This window comes from Sinocyclocheilus anshuiensis, unplaced genomic scaffold (assembly GCF_001515605.1).
Source record: "Sinocyclocheilus anshuiensis isolate Anshui unplaced genomic scaffold, SAMN03320099.WGS_v1.1 scaffold3961, whole genome shotgun sequence".
Taxonomy (NCBI): Eukaryota; Metazoa; Chordata; class Actinopteri; order Cypriniformes; family Cyprinidae; genus Sinocyclocheilus; species Sinocyclocheilus anshuiensis.
The window spans coordinates 39664-45690 of record NW_015544120.1 but is presented as its reverse complement, the minus strand read 5'-3'; the positions used below and the strand labels follow the sequence as shown (position 1 = coordinate 45690).

Here is a 6027-nt window from a genome sequence, read left to right as displayed (position 1 = left end):
CACACATACACACACACACACACACACACACACACACACACACACACACACACATATAGGCTATAGCAATTCCAACAAAAGATCAAAACAACCTTATGTTCACTCCCTCATCAAAGCAATCTTGTCAATCTCGCTCTGAACAAGAGCTTGCTTTAACTATTTATTTGCACCCTGTTATATTCCATCTACTTAGTTTTCTTACCAATGTGTAACTAATCAAATTATAGTGCTCTCCTAAAAGCCTGCTACACACTTCCATACAACTGTGTTACTAAATTACATCATTTCTTTTATTGTTTTATTCAAAGTTGATTTGTTTTATAGTTGCATAGGCTAGATCAAAGCATAGAGCACAACAGACATCACATTTTAACATTAAAAAGCCTTTTACTATCAATCAAACCATCTATCCTCTAAGAAAAAAAAGGTACAAAAGCAGACGGCTGTTTACTTTCAAAAGGTAGTAATATGTACAATTTAGGTATGAATATGAACACTTTAGGTAAAATATACGTACCTTTAAGGTACTAAAATGCACCCTTTAGGGGTTAATGGGGTGCAAATGTGTACCTTTTGAAAGGGTACCATCCCAGTGACAGCTTTTGTACATTTTTCCTGATCTATTTATTAAACAAAAGAATCATATGCAGTCACATACACACTACCTCACCACACGAGGGCAGCAGTGTAACGTGATTATTTTCTTTTACATGAAACATCCAGAGTTATTATAGGGTTACAGACAGCAATAACTAATGTCTTTCATGTAGTTTTTGGCTGGCATGTTCAAAACATCTACAAACTGACGCATACACAAATAATAATATAAATATTTGATGAATCTCAGATTTTTGCATGGTTTTGCACAATCATATAAATCTAATAACATGTTTTAGTAAAATGTTATATTTCCATTCAAATCAATCTCAGAACCCGGAGATTACAAGTTGAAGCTTTTCACTAAATAAAGGAGGTGGTTTAAAGACAGACGAGAGCTGATGTGTTTGATCTTCTCTCTTAAATTACAGGAAGGATTTGAGCTCTGTGCTGTTACAGACGGGAAAGACAATCTGTTGGATTGGTTGGGTATCAGAGGTTGTGATCTTCCCCCTCTTCTCTGATGTAAACTTCAGGTAACACCAGCTTTTTTTTTTATCCTTCCGTCTACTACCTTGTCCACACTAGATCTTTCTGACATACTACATTGCACGTCTCCACGTCTCTTCATTCGCAATGAAGATGCAACATTTCCTGGACCTTGAGAAGCCATTGTGGCAGTCCTGGTTCACTTTACATTTAAAAAAAAAATTATGGACCAAATTTAGATATGCAACCTTGGATAACTTTTTGTATCTACAACAATAGTGCAATTGTCAATGCATACAAATCAATCAATCATATAACAAAAATAAATGTTTTAGAAAGCAAACATCCTTGAACATTTATTTTGTATCCACAAAATATGAAATAGGTTTAATTAAAAAAGAATAATAATTTGAAAAGCAGCATTAAAAATATTTACCAAATTTAGATGTGTAACCTCGGACACATTTCTGACCTACAATAATAGTTAATGCAATAAAAAAATGATAATAATAATTAATAAATCAAATTTAATTTGAATGTCGCTTTAAAAAAACAACTGATGGACCAAATTTAGACATCTATTGTACAAAAATATTTTTTCAATAAAATGACAAAAAAATGATTAAATCTATATTTTAACAAATAAAAAATTTATTTGACTAAACACAAAACACTCTTGCAGAAGGTACAACACAACTGATGCTATTTTCAATACATACCAATAATAAAAAATATATGTGTGACCAGTCATAAGGGTAAATGTTTTTGAAATTGAGATTTATCCATCACCTGAAAGCTGAATAAATAAGCTTTCCATTGATTATGGTTTTTTGGCATAAAAGAAAAATTGATCATTTTGACCCATATAATGTATTGTTGGCTATTGCTACAAACACCTCCACACTCCTTCCTATGGAGTAATATTTCATCCCAAAAAACGTGTATAAAGTGTTTACATTTTCAATACATAAAAAAATAACAAAATAAAATAGAATCAATGTTTTAAAAAATACAAGTTAAATTTGAAAGCTGAATTTAAAAAGAAAACAAGAACTGATGGACCAAATTTAGACATCTACAATAAAAGGTACAGCAATATTCTATTCTATTCTATTCTAAAATAAAAAAATAAACGTATTTTAACAAATGAAATTTAATTTGAAAGCTGAATTAAACACAAAAAACATTGATGCAATTTTCAATACATACCAATAAAAGAATAAAATACAAAATTATATTAATATATAAAATTAAACTATAATATATATTAAAATTCTCTCTTTCTGTCTCTATATACGCATTAACTATCTAGACTAAAACATCTGAGCAAAATCTTCAAACTATTATGTTCTGTTAAAAGATTTGATGGTTATTATTTTTCTAGGCACAGATGAATATCAGTTAAGACGTTTTCTATGAGTGCCATCGGAGTCAAACTAAATCTAGCTGAACAAATATCGCTGTGGTGAATTTTCCCGCTCTCTGCGGTGGCGAGAGTTTTGGTGGTGGGCGAGAAACTGTGAGAAATTTGTATTGTGAGACACCAGTTGCTAAGGCACTCGGGAAGAGTCGACATCCATCTGTGTAGATGTGTATTTATATCACACATGAATAATTTGCTGAAATAGAAGGAAACAGAGATTCTGAAGCACTGGACTGTCACATTAGCATATGTGTGTCAAAATATAAAGAATTAAATAAACTCATTCTGCCAGCGCTTTTATAATGAATCCCGGAAGAGAAAAGCTTCCGTTTAATTATATGTAACGATAACATAAATCCATCAACACAAATATACAGAAGGTACAGTCCTTACAGTAGAAAAAAAAGATCAGCTTTTCAGTCCCTAGATAACAATTGCAATCTCACATGAACGCTTAATATGTTGGTAGAAATCCACACTTTGCATCTATCGGTCACGTCATGAACTTTGACCCGTGGTGTAATTTCATCAGGATAATAGCTCACGCATTTCCATTAGTCTTGATTATGTCTGTGTAATGCAGAGGTACTGTCCCCCTCCAAAAATACCAATTTTTTTCCCTTTATAGACATTCAAAACTATAAAATGTTTTACAAATATATATTGTATATGAATTTTCTTGGCAATGGTTTTCTGGGGTAGGTCGCCAGGTCTTTCCCCAACCCTCTCCATTTATATGGTTTGGGGTCGCGGACACATGTTCGTCTGGCTTCTCAGTTCAGACCTGTCTGGCATGGGAGACCCTTCTGGTAACATAGCTACCGCCAGCATAGCTCTGGACTTCACTGAAAAACTCAAGCTCCTCCGGCACGGCAAGCCCTGTGTCCCTCGGGGGGAACATGATAAGCTATGGAAGGTACTTCAAAAATTGGGAATATCACCTCATCTGACCCAGTTGATAAGATCGCTTTACACAGATCAAGAAGCCGTTGTTCGAACGCAGTACGGCGACACAGAATGGTTTAGAATTGAAAGGGGTGTGAGACAAGGGTATATTCTCTCCCCCTTTCTTTTTAATCTTTATGCTGAAGTGATCATGAGGAATTAATATCTGGAAGATTCAAGAGTCGGATATGACTGAATGGCTAATCATCATCATTGTATATGAAGATAATTCATTACGTTTACATTTATAATTACATTTAAATAAAAATAATACTGAATCCTCAAGTTAAAGGGTTAGTTCACCCAAAAATGCAAATTCTGTAATTAATTACTCACCCTCGTGTTGTTCGAAACCCGTAAGACCTTCGACTTTAAATAAACGACTTTATTCCACATTTTCGTCTCTACTGCGTCACTTTGGACGTGCATTCACGACAGTACCATGACGCGAGCGTGTGGCAGCACCTTTATAATGTGGAATAAAGTCGTTATTTTTGTTTTCTTTGCGCAAAAAATTATTCTCTTAGCTTCATAACTTTACAGTTGAACCACTGATGTCACACGGATTACTTTGTCGATCATCTTGGTACTTTTCTGGACCTTGAACGTGGTAGTTACCTTGCTGTCTATGGAGGGTCAGAGAGCCCTCAGATTTCATCAAAAATATCTTAATTTGTGTTCCGAAGATGAACGAAGGTCTTACGGGTTTGGAACGACATGAGGGTGAGTAATTAATGACAGAATTTTCATTTTTGGGTGAACTAACCCTTTAATGTAAATAAAGGAAGCATATCACAAAGATACCTTTATTAAATATTATAGTAACAAAAAAAAGTTTGAGCAGCAAATCAGCATATTAGATTGATTTCTGAAGGATTATGTGACTCTGAAGACTGGAGTAATGATGCTGAAAATTCAGCTTTGATCACAGGAATAAATTACATTTTATAATATATTCAAATAGAAAATGGTTATTTTAAATTGCAATAATTTTTCACAATATTACTGTTTTTATCGTATTTTTTACCAAATAATTGCAGCCTTGGTGAGCAGATGAGACTATAGAAAATGATTTATAAAACACAAAATATTACACGTCTTATTATATACAAATATATAATACATAAAAACATTAATAAAATACTAATAAAAGCATATTAATAATAAATGAATAATGCAATTCTTATTTTAAATTATTAATAACAAATAAAAAAATAATACATATATACAAAATACATAAAAATGTTATATTATGTACATTTTTATACATAATACAATAATACACCATAATAAAGTATACCTTAAATATTTTTTCAAATGCCATCTTTATCATTAAATACTATCCAAGGCACTGTTACCAAAATCATCACCAACCCCAACACCTTTATTACATTTTTTCTTTTTTTATTTCTTAGATTAAAATGAGCGATATAGCAATTAAACATGATATATATATATAAAAAGCATAAATTGTAATAATTAAAAACTGTTTTGGGTCACATGTATACTGAACAATTACATTTTCTCTCTCCACTGTCTGTTGAGGTGAAACCAAAGGAAAATCACTGAGATTGATCTGGAGTCCTGAGTGCCTCCCAGACCAGGCTTGTGTTTAATTGGACCAGGTTTCCAGTTTGCTCTGGGGCTGAACTGGCAAATGAATCCCACTGATGAGTCCCAGTAAACAATAACACAAACTGACATTTGCCAGTGAGGATCCTGTTGCCAAGATTTTCAGTGGCAGAAATAGACAAAGGTAGCCTGTTTTTTTAACTAAATGTCACAGGAATCATGTTGAAGATGCTCTAGTCCCCTCATCAGAACAGATGCACAACAAACGAAGTGAACTTTAAGAGCTCTCAGGAGAAACTGCTTGTGAATGAACACCAGCCGGCTAATAACACACTAATAACGCACTACATAAAAATCACAAATGAGATCTCAGCTGATTCGCATCAATTTTTTTTTAAGAAAACTGAGAAAAACACCCCAGTATATTTACAAGCCACCTCTAGAGCATCAGAAAAGAGTAACACCCTGTGTTATTGCCATTTTTATTCATATTTTGAATTAATTATTTATATTTAGTTTTTTAGTTCTTATTTTTGTTTAGGTTTTGTTTGTTTGTTTCTAAATATCTATATAGCTATTATTATTATTATTATTATTATTATCTTTAAAATGTTTAGTTGTTTTAATACATCAAGTTAAAGGAACAGTTCATCCCAAAATGAAAATTTGCTGACAGTTTACTCACTCTCAGGCCATCCAAGATGTAGATGTGTTAGTTTCTTCATCGCAACAGATTTGGAGAAATGTTCCATTATTGTGATCCATTCCATCAGTTGCTCACCAATGGATCCTCTGCAGTGAATGGGTGCCGTCAGAATGAAAGTCCAAACAGCTGATAAAAACATCACAATAATCCACAAGTAATCCACACCACTCCAGTTCATCAGTTAACATCTAGTGAAGTGAAAAGATTTATGTTTGTAAGAAACAAATCCATTATTAATGTGTTTTAACTTTAAACAGTCTGTCTGGATTAAATATAAATCCATATAATCCACAAT

At 32.8% G+C, this 6027-nt stretch overlaps 1 long non-coding RNA gene across 1 annotated transcript in view; it reads left to right on the top strand.

Annotated features, from left to right (window-relative positions):
• Positions 1 to 5441, top strand: part of LOC107694819 (uncharacterized) — a 6895-nt gene extending 1454 nt beyond the window's left edge. The window contains exons 2-3 of the long non-coding RNA XR_001634925.1: positions 1029 to 1133; positions 5000 to 5441. This is a non-coding gene — a long non-coding RNA (uncharacterized LOC107694819). The remainder of the gene's footprint in view (positions 1 to 1028; positions 1134 to 4999) is intronic.
• The last annotated feature ends 586 nt before the right edge of the window (positions 5442 to 6027 follow it).